General features: G+C 39.8%; 1 pseudogene; it reads right to left on the bottom strand.

Annotated features, from left to right (window-relative positions):
- Positions 1 to 6,568: 6,568 nt before the first annotated feature.
- On the bottom strand, positions 6,569 to 6,686 carry LOC126185799 (5S ribosomal RNA; annotated as a pseudogene).
- Positions 6,687 to 16,293: the final 9,607 nt, after the last annotated feature.

Below are 16,293 nucleotides of genomic sequence, written 5' to 3'. Positions count from 1 at the left end.
AGGGATTCCCATTTGAGTTCCTGAAGCATTTCAGTAATACTTACCTGTTGTTTGAACCTAGCAGCTCACCTCTTTGAATTGCTTTGATGTCTTCCATCACTCTGACCTGGTATGGATCCATAACACTAGAGCAGTACTCAAGAATAGATTGCACCAGCATCCTATATGTAGTCCCTTTTACAGGTGAACCACTCTTTCATAAAAGTCTCCCAATAAACCAAAGTTGACCATTTGCCTCCCCTCCCTCGGTTCTCACACATGCTCGCTCCATTTCATATTACTTTCCAGTGTTATGCACAGATATTTAAACAACCTGACTGTGTCAAGCAGGAGGACACTAGTAATACTGTATCTGAACATTACAGGTTTGATCTTCCTACTCATCTGCATTAAGTTAGATTTTTTTTTACATTTAGGGCTAGCTGCCATTCATCACACCAACTGCAAATTGTGTCTAAGTCATCTTGAGTCATCTTATATCTTTCTACAGTCACTCAAATTCGACAGCTTACCTACACCACAGCATCATCAGCAAACAACCACAGATTGCTGCCCACCCTGTCTGTCAAATCATTTATGCATATAGAAAACAACAGTGGTCCTATCTCTCTTCCCTGGGGCACTCCTGATGGTACCTCGTCTGTGATGGACACCCACGATCGAGCACAACATGCTGGGTTCTATTACTTAACAAGTCTTCAAGCAACTCACATATCAGTAAACTTATTTCATATGGTTATATCTTTGTTCACAGCCTGCAGTGGGGAACTGTGTCAAATGCTTTCCAGAAATCAAGAAAATGGAATCTGCTGTTGCCCTTCATCCATTGTTGACAGTATACCATGTGAGAGAAGCTCAAGTTGAGTTTCTTGTAAGCAATTCTTTCTAAAACCATGCTGATTCATAGATGTAAGCTACTAAGTCTCAAGAAAGTTTATTACATTTGAACTGAGTATATGTTCAAGGATTCTGCAGCCAACTGACATTAGGGCTATTGGTCTGTAATTTTGCAGCTCCATTCTTTTACTCTTCTCATATACTGGAGTCACCTGTTCTTTATACTAGTCACTTTGAAAGCCAAAACATTAAGACTAAAAGGGAGAAACCAAGTACTGCCAGCACCTGCCCCCATAAAGAAATACAGCGTATTTTCTAAAGTTTTGTTCAAGAGGAATTTAATGAAATCCAGAAGTGAGATCCCAAGTGGTCATGAATTTAATACGTTCAGATTTATGCAGTTACTCATCTATACAGAAGATATTTGCAATTTCATTCTTGCATTGCGTAGCTGGAGTCAGTCCAAACAAATACTGCTCACCACATCTTTCATGCAATGGAAAGCATCAGTTTGTCTCCCATTACAATGAAAATTATTTTTGAATTGGAATTTTATGTACCCATTTGTTAGAGAGGTCAAGATTAATCTAGTACCAGATTTGTTTTATTGATATGAATTAACAGGCACAGTACAATTCCTAGAATAACCAGTACTCCAACAGCAACAGCACTGCTGTAGCTTGCTCTGATCACTACCTCCAAGAATGCAGTGCTACTGAGTTGCTGCTGGATTGCTTTTTGTTCTTTACATTTCAGTGTCCCTGTCAATACATACTGATAAAACAAATATCAGACTAGGCTAATTTATGAGTGCTTTATTGAATGGGAATGCTAAATATTGATTTAAAAATTATTTTGTCTGAAATGGGAAACAAACTGCCATTTTCTTTTGACACTGGGTGCGGCATGAAAGGCGTGAGAAGCAGTAATTGTTTGGGTTGACTCTAGCTACACAGTGCAAAAACGAAATTGCAAATATGCCTGATGGCTCTTAGGAGAGAAACCCTGTATATTCAGGATGGTTCCTTTCCCTTCCTAATAATTTGTTTAAACATGTCTGTTCCAGAACTAGATTTACCTACCACACCCACCCCCCTTCCCACCACACCTTGTTATCTTGAAACAACAACAAGTAGGCTGTTATATTCACTATAACTTCTCTCAATTATTCACAAAATTCCATTTTCTGTAATTCCTTTTCTGCAGCTTCCCTTTTAAATGATGACCCAGCATATGGTTTAATAGAAAATGGCCTATATGGTTGTAGTCATAATACTCCAGCAAATATTCTCTCAGAATTTCTTTCTGTCTGTGATTTAACTTTCCTGCTTATTCTAATTTTGCTCAACCAAACTATGAGACTGTTCATCAGCTGGTCTCTCCTCAACATGCTGTAATTATCATTTTTTTTTTCAAATATCTCCATTCATTTTCATAGCTTACTCTCCTCAATTTGATTATTACTGTTTGCACAATTTATCACAATTAATTTGGTTTGAGATGGAATATCACTTATGGCATCAGTACAAAAAAAAATTCTCCAAAAAATCCTACTCTTACTTTTGCAATCCATTTATACATAAAATCTCATTATAACTACAATCTCAACTACAGACCATCATTTAGTGAATTTTGTCTTCCCAAAAAATTGAAGTAACACCTGTATTCCAGTATTTACCCTTATTTTAACCCTATTATAGGTATCTCAGTAAAGTGTGGACTGGGTTTAATTTTGTCTCTTAATTTATCTGAAATCTCTCAAAATGGACTGCTAGTGTCACTCAAAGAGATGCTGTCCCAGTTGTCAGTCTGTATAAAAATGTAAGGACATCCTGTATCTTCTTCATTAATTGACCTCCTTGAATTTCACTGAAACCTATTTTTTTCATTTCATCCTTCACCATGAGTGCTTCTTTTTCAGTTTGCATATTACTCACAGGCATAACAAATCCCCCTTCTCTAAGTTAACTTTCATTTCCTCCCACCTGTCTAGATCCACCTTGTCACAAACTTCTTTTAAATAACCTTTAATTTTGCTGTTATTACTATTACAATATTATTTGAAACTATGTACTCTTAAAAGCTCATGTGTTAGAGTTTCTTCATATCCTTGCATATACCACCAGAGCATACATACATACATACATACATACATTAATCCTTGTTCAGTAGATCATGAATACGACATTTCATAATGATGTGGAACATGTCACTTTAACATTAGTTTTCTTTACACAAAATAATTAATTAATTAATTAATTTTTTACAGTTACTACTTCATATCTAAGAATTCATCTATTGAGTAGAAGGAGTTGTCATTCAGAAATTCTTTTAATTTGCTTTTAAATGTTGATTGGCTATCTGTCAGACTTTTAATACCATTTGGCAAATGACCAAAGATTTTTATGGCAACATAATTCACCCCTTTCTGTGCCAAAGTGAGGTTCAATCCAGAATAGTGAATATCATCCTTTCTTCTAGTGTTGTAGCTATGCACTTTGCTGTTATTTTTGAACTGGGATGGCTTATTATTGACAAATTTCATAAGTGAATATATGAATTGTGAAGGTACTGTGAATATCCCGAGTTCCTTAAATAAATGCCTGCAAGGCGATCTTTTGTGGGCTCCAGCTATTATTCTGATTACACGCTTTTGTGCAATGATTACTTTCTCTCTTAATGATGAAATGCCCCAAAATATGAGGCCATATGAAAGCAGTGAATGAAAATAGTTGTAGCAGGCTTATTTACTGATATGAGCCGGCTGGATTGGCCGAGCGGTTCTACGCGCTACAGTCTGGAACAGCGCGACCACTGCATTCGCAGGTTTGAATTCTGCCTTGGGCATGGATGTGTGTGATGTCCTTAGGTTAGCTAGGTTTAAGTAGTTCTAAGCTCTAGGGGGCTGATGACGTCAGCAGTTAAGTCCCATAGTGCTCAGAGCCATTTGAACCATTTGAACTGATATGAGCTAGCCAACATATTGATACTGACAGGCCAAATGTGATTCTGATGTACCTCTCTATTAGTATCCTGGCTTGTTGGCTGTTGATCTGAATCAACCATACTTTTCACTCATCATCATGATTATCAGCTTCATTATTACTTCCATTGCACTAATTAAAATGAGTTAGTCACCCTCAGTACATTACTATTATACCTATCAGCATCAACACAAGAAGCATCAGGATTACTTTTAAATTCCAATTTCTCTTTGCTCAAAAAATTATGTATTCCATACTCATCAAAAGTATTATCAGAAATTTCTTCTGCTTTCAAAGCTTCATTCTGTGATTGATTATAAAAAACTGTGAGACTTTCTGTGCCTGACTCTATCCTTTCATTAGAACTATCTTTTTTTTTTACATTTTATCATCACACACATCAGTATTCAGTGCTTTCCAGATTTTCCTATGAAAATAGAGTTTCCTCATCTAGTGTGTTCCCCTGTAGTTCTATCTAAAGGATCCTTTGATGCTTAGCTTTAGTTATAATGGGTCTGTTGTTCAGTTCTGACAGTCTACTCCTATTTTCAAATTCTGTATTCCCATTTCTATTCTTATTATTGTACTCAAAATGTTTACTTTTTCAACCCCCTGATATTTATTTCAAAATTTTTCTGCATTCCTTCTCCCATGACTTCCAACATTTTAATTTTGGTTCAATACCCTATGTTGACAACCATGATAATCACTCTGGTTAAATTCTGCCTCTCACTTTTCTCTAATGCTCTGTCTAATTTATCAACATATTTTAGAAACTATTCCATTGAATCCTCAGACTGATGAACTAATACCCAATGGACTTTCCCCAATGTCTTCTTGTAAGTGTTTTTGTTTGTGTAAAATTATCATAAGACTTTTCTAGATTAATTTGCATTTGAAGTTATTTTTCACAAAATTCTTTCATGTACTCAGTCCCCTCTTTGGAGTTGGGCTCATTCAAAACTTCACATATAATTCTACCTTCTCCTGATGAACAAAGTTTGTTTGGAAGGATTTATTCAAAATCATTATAATATACATCTGAATTAGTATTCTGGTTCACATGTGACAGTTCTGCATTAGAATACATCTTACAATTTTTATTTTAAATGTATTAGTCATTCCAGAAACAAAACTGTCACAACAGAGTTAGAAAAAAATCAACAGGGTGGGAGATTATTATCTCCAGGAAAACTTTTAGTAGATACATTGGTCCACATGCCGCTACAGTTACTAGAGAAAATTTTTGCAGCTAAATTTTCTTGTAATGCAAGAAGTTTTCTACTACTGTCCCACACATTACTTTTGCATATGACTCTCTCTGTTTTACACAAAGCGTACACTGGACTTCTTCCTCACATTGGCAGTCATATCCCTAAGGAGTCCCATTAGCATCTAACACTGGAGCCCCCAACTACCAGTAATGCCACTCTCTGAGAACGCCCAGATCTTGAATCTTGAATCTGGCTCAGTGTTTTTAACAGCAACAGACAGCTCCAGAAACCTGTTATCACACAAACTGGGAAGGCCTTTCAATAGGCCTCACAGAAAATCTTTTGCAGTCTACCAGACCATGGAACAATCTGCTACTCAACCACAGCTGAGGGGTCAACCTCAGTGTGGGTAATAATCAAGGCAGCCACAGTAGTGGATCAATTGAGCGACACGTGTGATGCACTGGACATCCCTTGGATCCCCATTTCCAGCTTCCCACAGCCCATTGGCAACAGCCTCAAGCTACATGACTGAAGGGAGGACTGCCTGGAGCTGTGAGTAAAGGGTCACCAACTCAGATTGCATCCAAATACGGTGATCACAGTCTCTAATCATACTAAAGGTTGTTGGACTATAGACCAGACAGTTATTAAAATATGAAATTGTGCTTAGTAAATACACAAACACACAATAAACTTAAAAAATAAACTTCTAAGCACACAGATTAATTAAAATATGTCACTTCATAGTTGGAAGCTCATAATGTAATTAAAAAATGCACAATGCATTCTCCTGTGGTGCTAGAGGAACAGAAGCAACCGAACTGACTGCTCAAACAAAAACAAACAATTAGTTGTGGCGAAACCATTAGAGGCAGCAGAACTATGTACAACACAATTATTAAAATGCAGATCTGCACCTAGCAAATAGGCAAACATGCAATAAATGTAACAGTTAAACTACTAAGCACACCCATAAACCAAAATAAGTTCCTTATAGTTATAAGCTCATAAAATAGTTCACAAATGAACAATGTACTGTCCTGTGGTGCCACATGAGTGGAAGTTACCAGCTAACTAAGTTATCTTCTAACTAAAGTGCATGATATTTGAAATAACATCAGATATAATTCTTATAACAGACTTCTGCGATCTGAAAGTAAATGTCCGTCCCATATGTTGAGTTTCCCCAGAAACTGATTCCACAGTTAACAGTGAATGAAAACATGCAGAATAAATTAGTTTCTTAAATTTTTAATCACATTATCTGTAAACATGTATACTGGAAACAAAGCAGAACTAAGTCATTAAATAGACAGTGGATTTTCCAATTGCACTCCGTCTTCAGGCCACGAGTGGCCTACCGGGACCATCCAACCGCCGTGTCATCCTCGGTGGAGGATGCGGATAGGAGGGGCATGGGGTCAGCACACCGCTCTCCCAGTCGTAAGATGGTATTCTTGACTGAAGCTGCTACTATTCGGTCGAGTAGCTCCTCAATTGGCATCGCGAGGCTGAGTGCACCCTGAAAAATGGCAACAGCGCTTGGCGGCCTGGATGGTCACCCATCCAAGTGCTGACCACGCCCGACAGCGCTTAACTTCGGTGATCTCACGGGAACCGGTGTATCCACTGCGGCAAGGACGTTGCCAGATTTTCCAATACCGGAAACTTAAGATTTAAAATTTCTTGTATTTCATTGTTTGAGAAACCTATTTTGATAGTTTTTGGACTTCTGTAAGAAGTACTGCATTGTATGCAGTCAGTGTTGCTAAATTAAATGGTAATCCATCTGCCTTGAACAATCTACTGATATTCTGAAATATTTCATTAGCTGCCTTTTCAATAAGAAAAATGGTATTATTTTTTTCCTTATACTCATATTAACAGAAAGATGGACAAAATTTGCATCTTTTGAAGCTACTGGTGCAAGATGTTGTACACGCACTGCCTGAAAAAAAATTAGTACACCAGGAAAGGTGACACTGATTCTGTTCCAATGATGGCATACACCACCTGCTGGATAGTAGATGAACTGATAATGGTTGCAACAGTGTCTGCCAACACATAATGTAGTGGCATAGCTACCAGAATGCTGTGTGTGTCTACCTTGTAATATGGAATGCTCACAGTCAGAAAACTCATTGTAATGAGAATTAGTGAAGCAAGCAGGCAGGTATGCAACAAGATGCACTCGTCCTTCCTACAGCCGACTGAGTGAGTTTTAGAAGGGTCCAATTGTGGCCTTTCAAGTGAAAAATGGTCCTTTCAGTGAACTGTCATGAAATTTGGACATGCTGCATCAGTTCTGCAATGACACTAGTATCAGTTATCATGTGAACATTCTCACACCTGTAGACGAGATTATGGACATCCACATGGCAAAGATATCCTCCAGGATCATCATAGTGTAAGAGCAGCAGTGGCTGATTGTACAGCTACCACAACACAGATAAGAGGGCCTGTGAGCCAAGAGGGTCATTATGAGCTGTTGTGAACCAGCATTATTAGCAGTGGGACTGTGGGCATGCACACCTCTAGCCTGTCTTCCAATCGTGGCACAGCATCAACGTTCACAGCTGGACTGGTGCCATCAGAGGACCACTTGGAAGATGGAATGGTGTGCCATGGTCTTCAGTGATGAGAAAAGATTCTGCCTACATGTGAGTGATGGTTGTATGTGAGTAGAATGTAGACTTGGTTAGTGCTGCCTTGTAAAGTGCATTCATTGAAGACACATTGGCCCCACCTCGGACCTTATGGTCTGGTGTGTGATACGCTACAAGTCACTTTCAACTTGGGCGTTTCTGGAAAGGACGCTAAGCACTGCTCATTATAGGCAGAATTTTGTTAGACCTGTTGTTGTGCCATTCTTGTAGTGGGAAGGTGATGGTGATGTGTTGTTCCAACAGGATAATACTCACTCACACACTACCCATGAAACTCAACTTCTTCTGCAAGATGTGCTGCAATTTCCTGGGCCAGCACAATCTCTGGATCTGTCTTCAGTCAAGTGCATGTGGGACATGATGGAATTAGAATGATATGTGTGACTTGTCAACCAACAGCTCCTACAGAACTACATGCACAGGTTGACCAGGCATGGAATAATGTATCCGAGGAAAGTATTCACCATCTTTATGATTGAGAATGTGGGTGTTTCAGCGTGGATTGTCATCTCATTCCTCACAACCACTTGTGCTGTTGATCTGTAAATGTACTCATTTCATGTGTTCAGTATGCACCATTGCCACAATAAATTTTGAGTGAATTGTAAACCTATAAAAGGGTGTACTATTTTTTTTCCAGCAGTGTATATCAAAAGCAACTGAGGATCCAAAAGTAAACCTCATTGATTGATTGTTTGATTTCTTTATTAATCCATGTAACAATTTACACTGTGTGGATTTCGTCAGCAAAATCATATACAATACAATATACTTACAATTTATACACACAAAATTAATATTTACACACATTTTTAAGGTATCTTACATTAGTTTTATATCCTTATGTAATTTTCTTATAGTACTGAACAATTTTGGATTTCATATTATAATTTTTTCCTTGTGTATTACAATGCAGGCTACTTTAATTACACTACGTGTTTCAATTAGGATAGTCCATTATTGTGTAATAACTTTTATTTAATAAAATTTTTTTTAGTTTTGTTTTGAACTTTCCAATTGCGTCAATATCTTTTATATTTTGGGGTAATTTATTATATAATTTAACGGCATTGCAGAACAAGCTCTGCTGAGTTTTAACTTTATTTTTCCTCTCTAGGTGCAGATTGTATTGGTTTCTAGTTTCATAGCTGTGTACAAAAGAATTTTAACATAGCAGTCAATATTTTTTTTTTTACATACATAATACTTTGAAAAATGTATTCACAGGGGAGAGTTAGGATTTCCAGCTTTTGGAAATGTTCAAGGCTGTCAGCCCTACTGCCACTCATGGTTATTATACGAATTGCTCTTTTCTGTAATTTGAAAACTATTTGAATATTTTTACAGTTGACTCCCCAAGATATTATTCCATTGGTACACCATGTCTTATTGCTTTAAATTCTAAGTGTCTGTTATTACATGGTGACATGGAACTGATATACATTATTTTCTGCCAATCACATAAGATAAAAACCATGGACCTGCTGTGTTATCTACTGTATAATATTTTTATTTTTGCGGTAGGATCTGCTTCAGGTGGTCAAAAACATTAGCTAACTTACACAATATTCCCTACAGTAGTTTTTTTCTAGTTTATTGATGTTAGTATACCCTATGTCAAATAGTTTGCTCAAAGAATGAAATACAAGAGGTTTAAAATGTTAAGACACAAAGGAACTACAAATGTTAGCTGTGTCTTAATTCATAATGGCTGCTGGACCACAAATGGTGTCTGTTCTTTTGGACATTCGTACTATATAGAAATCTGAACCACAATTGGAAAACCCACCACTTAGATTTAATGACCATTCTTAGTTCTGTGTGTTCAGTTTACAGTCCTTTTTGAAATCCGAACTGTTTACTACTGAGTATATAAAGTCCAGTACGCCCAAAAATTTGTGAAAATATTGGTGGTGATGAGATCTTTTGGTAATTACTTACAATGTTTTCTCTCCTTTTGTTGTGAAGTAGTTTGACAACAGCATATTTAAGTGGCTCTGGGAATGTACTACTGAAAAAGTTTCATCACTTAAGTTACTCAATATATTACTAAGTTCATGTGAACAAACATTTCCGCTTAAACATTTATTGTTAAGAGAGTTGATAACACTGTAAACATCTTTTATACATTAGAATAAAGCTGGATTTGATCAAACTTGTTTTGTAAGTCTTTTCAGTGGAATGTGAGACTGTCTGCTAAGAAAGCATTGAATCTTAAATTATTTGCTACTGACAGAATAAAGTTATTAAATGTTTCTGTAATTTAGCAGACTGTCTTAAAGGTAATCTCTTGAGGCTTTCATAGGCCTTTTGTCGGCTAATTGCCTGTTGTCTTCTGTCTCGAGTTCTCTGGTTAGTGATTGTTTCATGATTTTTCTGATATTTCACTAGCTCAAGTCCTTGTTGTCATTGGATTCAAGGTGAGCTCATGGCCATATATTATATTTACCTGTCATGCCAGTATCTCAGGGCTTTTCCCTGGTCATTAGCACTGTGGGTCTCGCCCTGATCCCCACAACCATTGTTCACTACAGCATGGGAATCCAGGATACACTAGCTACAGGCTCTATGTATTCTAGTTGAAGCTGTTACCACGTTTGTGGATTTCTATGGCCTCCTTGATCATGTGGGCATGACAGTTTTTCTCCACAGTGTGAACTCCTGTGTCAGCAGATTTTATCATGTGGTCAGTCTCGCACAGTGCATGCTCCACAAAAGTTGTTTTCTCCACCTGTTCCAACTTACAATAACATTTATGTTTGGTGATACTGGTGTTTATGGACTGTCCTGTCATTCCCACACCAACTTTTCTGTGTCTTCATCTGTTCATATCTATCTTAAAAGAAGCTTATTGGTTTTCTTGATTTACTTTCTCTGTCTAATTTTTTACTATCTCCTCAGTAGTTCTGTACAGTGTGGGTCATTACTGAATGGATTTACTAGTATAAAAATTTGATTTTTATTTTTCACGTGATGTTCGTCAGTGCCTTCTGCCTGGCGGTATGTTGCAGCGTCTCAGTCATATTGCCCAAAGCAGGATTGAACCACCCTGAAACTCAGGAGTTGAACCATCAGTACCTAAACTCACATGTTGCTGAAGAGGTAATGCTACTGAACTGTGTGTCTTATGATCTGACCGAACAATAGGCAGGCTTGGAGGTGGTCAAGTGGGGGTGGAACCATGGCCAGCTGTCGGGAGCAGACATGCTGTTCACTCTCTTCTGCTGGCAGCTTCCAAACTGACCAGACACCCTCCTCCCCCGCCCTCTTGCGTGGTAGCCCATTCAGACCCAGAAGCTTCTCTAGGCTTGCCTGTTTACAGCATTAAACTTTCACGCATATAAAAATATGTTTTCTTTATAGGTGCCTACAGCTTTCCCCTCCTGGTCAATCCTGACACATTAACAACTTCTGTCAGGAGCAGGATGTCTCACCGTTAGGCCCATCTCATTTGAAGTTTAACCAGTCATACCTACTGAAGCTGCCAGCAGTAATTGATGTGCCAGATGCACAATGTGATAATAAGTGCACGCATTTGTGGCATTGCCACGCAGTGTTCCACCGTTCGGCATTATTTTTCCAAGCAGCTGCAGCATGGAACGCCAGGCTGCATGGCTGGGTGCCTTGCGGCACGTCACCACCTGGTGCCACAGACAGTCCGGGGCCACGCTAAGCTGCAGGAAGCCACTTTCTGCACCACACTGTGGTGCGGACACATGTCCCAGCCAGCTAGCTGACACACGGCACCTGACCGTCAACACTGGTGCCCTCACCTCTGCTGTTATTTCCAGCTGCTGTCACCCAATGCACCACTGCCGCAACTTCTGTAAGTTCGTCGCTTCAGTTTTCTACGCAATTGCCTCCATGCTGCCAGCTACACTGTCGTGCCACCAATATAGGCCATTTCTTTCTTTCTGTGCTCTGATTGTAAAGTTTCCAGCGAGCACTAGGTGCCCTAATATTGTAACCATGCCTCAAACCCGTAGTACCACCACTGGCGGAGACAACTCCCCACCTAAGGGAAACCAGACCCAGTAGCTGCCCTCCAAGCAGAAATCAACAACTTACTATTACAGAAGATAGAATTAATGGAAGAATGCCAAAAATTGGCTCAAACCTAGACTGCCAGTTTTAGTGTGCCAGAAACACACCCAGCTATGCCGCAAATGATGGCTGCAAGCACCTCCAGTAACATAGTACCCCAGCTGCACATTGCCACCTTGGATTACAGTTTCCCTGCAGTCAACTTCATCCCGGCATTTTCTGGGAAACCCAATGAACAGATAAAGTCCTTTTTGCAAACTGTCTGAGATGAAGGCCACGCTTGTGCTTGGCTAGACTATTCTTGGTGAATGTACTCTGCCTTAAATTGTCAGGTGACGCCCATACCTATATTGAATCAGTGCACACCTTTAAGGACACCTCCTCTTTTGTCACCTTAGATACTGGGCTGAAAGAAAGGTATTTGGACCGATGTGATGCCCGCTATTACAGGGATAAGTTATCTACCCTCTGCCAAAGACAGCCGGGAAATGGTCGAGGGGCAAGTCACGCTGCCAGACGATGCCCAATGTAAAATTTGTACATCCACTCTGCCACGGTGTCATAAGTTATCTACCCTCTGCCAGAAGCAAGAGGAGGACATACAGGCATTTGCTGACCGAATCCGCGCTGTGGCTTGATGCACTTACACGCTGGGTTTGGATCCCGCAGATAATGTAGTTTTAATCGAGCAAGCGGAAGCTCGCTTGATTGACATATTTATATGATGACAAGCAGTAAAAATTCTCGCTGTGTGCGGGATATTATCTTGCTGAAATCTAAGCCCAGAATGGCTTGCCATTAAGGGTAATAAAATGTCGCATTGAATATCTTTGACCCATATGTGGGAGGGGAGGTCAAAATAGCATAGCCTGCCTGGTTGCATGATGCCACATGACTTGCGATGGTGCAGGAGGAGGTAAGACATTTTGTTACCAGTTTGGTGCACCAGGACGAACAGCTGCGTCCAGTTTTCAAATGCAAGCAGGCATGCCAATGCTGATGAAAGGCAGGCCTTGCTGCCACGCAGTGCCGTGAACCTTATTGCTCTCAGTGTGGAATCACAGGACACATGAGTAAAAACTGCCAGCATACCTCAGGAAACTGTGGCCCCTTGTGCAACCAACACAGGGGGCAGTTCAACAACAATCCACTCCAAACCCAAAGACAGCCGGGAAATGGTCAAGGGGCATGTCACGCTGCCAGACCATGCCCAATGTAAAATTTATACATCCACTCTGCCACGGTGTCGTAAATGAGATGGCGAGTATTCTCGTCAAAAGTAAAATTAGAGGAAAGAAGGTAAGAATACTTATTGAGACGGGAACACAAACTAGTGTGTTATTCTTAGGGCATGAGGATAGACAAGAGTTAAAACCACCCCGACACCACATTAATGGTCTGAGTGACAAGATAATCATACCCACTAGGTATTGTCAAGTTAAGTTGAAAATCAAAGCTAGCTACTACCCTTTGGACATGGGCGTAATTCGGAAATGAAGGCGAGATTTAGATGTCACACTGGGGAGTGATTTCCTTCACCACTACCAGAGTGTAATCAATTACAGAATGCAAATTGTCCATCTCAGTGAGGAAACCCACCATTTTGGCTGCTCCCATGTCATTCCATTGCAAGGAATTTCTGAAACACAGCCACTTCCACAGTTTCCTTCAGAGCAAACATGGGCATTACGTACAACTACCTCTGTTAGAATCAGTGGCGGCATGGGATGCATTCTCTGGATTGAGGTCAAATCCTGGGAACTGCTGAGAACAGCCATATTGGTGGATCCTCTCCATCAAAACAATGTCCTCGATAGATCACAGGTCCATGTTAAGCACAGTTTAAGAACAGCAGAAGTGCAGGAGAAGAAATTTTACATTCCCGTCTGTTTGGACAATTTTGGCATGAAGGAGGTAGAGATTCCTAGTGGCACCATTATAGCTAGTGGCCACAAGGTTGAAGAAATTCACCCTGTACAAGAGCAGCCAAAATCTAACCAAAAACACCGGCTCCCGGAATGTAGCATACGTCATATCGCTCCCGTGCTCAAAGACAAATTTAAGGAGAAGTTAGCTCATCTGCCTGCAGCTGACCAAAACAAATTGTACTCCCTCTTGGAAGAACACTTCTGGTTATTCAATGAAAGGCATTATTTGCTGTCTACTAAGCTTGTTTACCATGAAATTCCACCCAGAGATGTAAGACCCATTGCACAGAAACCGTATAGAATACCGTACCACCTCCAGCCCGTTGTGGAGGAAAGTATCCAATAGCAGCTAGAGGCAGGGATAATACAACCATCCGCCAGTCCCTCATCATCCCCAGTCATTAGGGCCCCAAGAAGTCAATCAATATCAATATGAGAGCAGTAAATAAAGTAACCACTCTTGATAGTTACCCCTCTCCCCGTATCTACAAAACACTGGACATGTAATGTGCTGCAAATACATAGAAAGAAAGATCCCATATCATTTAGCTATAATATAGCAGGTTAGCAACTGCAAGCAGTTAATTCCATAAATTATCTGGGGTACACTTTAGGAGTGATTTAAAATGGAATGATCAAATAAAGTTGATCGTCGGTAAAGCAGATGCCAGACTGCGATTCATCGGAAGAATCCTAAGAAAATGCAATCCGAAAACAAAGGAAGTAGGTTATAGTATGCTTGTTCACCCACTGCTTGAATATTGATCACCAGTGTGGGATCTGTACCAGATATGATTGATGGAGGAGATAGAGAAGATCCAACGGAGAGCAGTTCGCTTTGTTAGTAATCGCGAAAGCATTACAGAGATGACAGATAAACTCCAGTGGAAGACTCTGCAGGAGAGACGCTCAGTAGCTCGGTACAGGCTTTTGTTGAAGTTTTGAGAACATACCTTCACCAAGGAGTCAAGCAGTATATTGCTTGCGGAGTATGGATGTAGATGTAGATGTAGAAATTGTAAATACTTCACTACCCTTGATCTGAAGAGTGGGTAGAACCAAATACCAATTGCTCCACAGGACAGGCCACAACAGCATTTGTAGTTACCTCTGGCCTATATGAACCTCTGAGAATGCCATTAGGATTGAGCAATGTGCCAGCCACTTCCAAATCTCTGCCAACCTATTACAGGATTGTACCTAGTCTATCTAGATGATATCGTTGTTTATCCAGGACCATAGAAGAGCATGTTACCCGGTTAAGAAATGTTTTGTCTAGACTAATAAGTGCTCATTTAAGCTTAAAAATAGGAAAATGTTCCTTTGCTGTGAGTCAAGTACAGTATCTTGGGCACATTATTAGTGCTGATGGAGTAAAGCCAGACCCCCATCTCATTGAAGCAGTTAGAACTTTCCCTTCCTTAAGAATGTAAGAGAATTGCTAAGCTTTCTGGGACTCAGCAATTATTATAGGCATTTTGCAAAGGACTATGCCACAATTGCTAAATCCCTTACCACTTGTTGAAAAAAATGTACCCTATCAATGGAACAATGAGTGCAAAGCTGCTGTGCAGCGTCTCAGATATGTTCTAACTAGTTCCCCCTTGTTGATCTATCTTGATTTCAAAAACCCATTCATTATCTCATGTAATGCATCTGACTGTTCTGAGTCTAATTATGGACGGTGAGGATAGACCAATTGGTTACGCATCCTGTCAGTGAAACCAGGTGGCAATTAACAATATGACAGATAAAGAATTACTGGCACTAATGTTCAGATTTATATACTTTAGACGCTACCTTTATGAGAGAAAATTTACAATAATAACAGATCATGCAGCACTTCACTGGCTATTAAATTTAAAAGACCCTAGCAGCTGTCTCACACGCTGGGTCCTGAAACTGAGTGAGTATGATTACCAAGCGCAACACAAAGCTGGATGATTGCACCAGAATGCTAACACCCTTAGCAGAAAGGTGAGAGTAGTACAAACAGGTGAAGTACTAGTTGACAAACTAAAAGACTCCCAGGAAAATGATGCAAAATGTTGCCAGTATCGCTCACATCCGGATTTTGTTACAGGGGACAGATTTCTATATCATAAGACTCCCCTGGGTAAATGTATAGTTATACCAAAAGACTTGCAATCAAGAATTATTGCCCAGTGCCACAGTAGCATCCAAGCTTGCCATAGTGGATGAAGAGCCACAAACACCCACATTTCCGTGTAGTATTGGTGGGACAACAGACGGCGAGATGTTGCCAAGTATATAAAAAATTGCCTATCCTGTGCCCACAAAGCACCACCCCCATGAATCAAAATTCCCTTACGGTCTCTTCCCAAGGCATCAAAACCCTTTCAGTTCATTGCTTTAGACGTGGTCGGGCCACTTCCCGTAAGTACACAAGGAAGTAAATATATTCTATTATTGATCACTTTTCCCAATACCTTATTTTGGTACCCATCACTGACATGCCAGCTGAAACCATAGCACACACTTTTGTAGGCCATTTTGTCCTTCCTTTCGGAAGCCCTGAAGCCATTACAACTGACCAAGGAACCAACTTTATGTCTGCCTTATTTATCCAAGTTTGCAAATTGCTGAGACTTAAAAA

Source organism: Schistocerca cancellata, chromosome 4, assembly GCF_023864275.1.
Source record: "Schistocerca cancellata isolate TAMUIC-IGC-003103 chromosome 4, iqSchCanc2.1, whole genome shotgun sequence".
Taxonomy (NCBI): Eukaryota; Metazoa; Arthropoda; class Insecta; order Orthoptera; family Acrididae; genus Schistocerca; species Schistocerca cancellata.
Note: the sequence above shows the minus strand (reverse complement) of the source record. Positions and strands in the feature narration are given on the sequence as shown.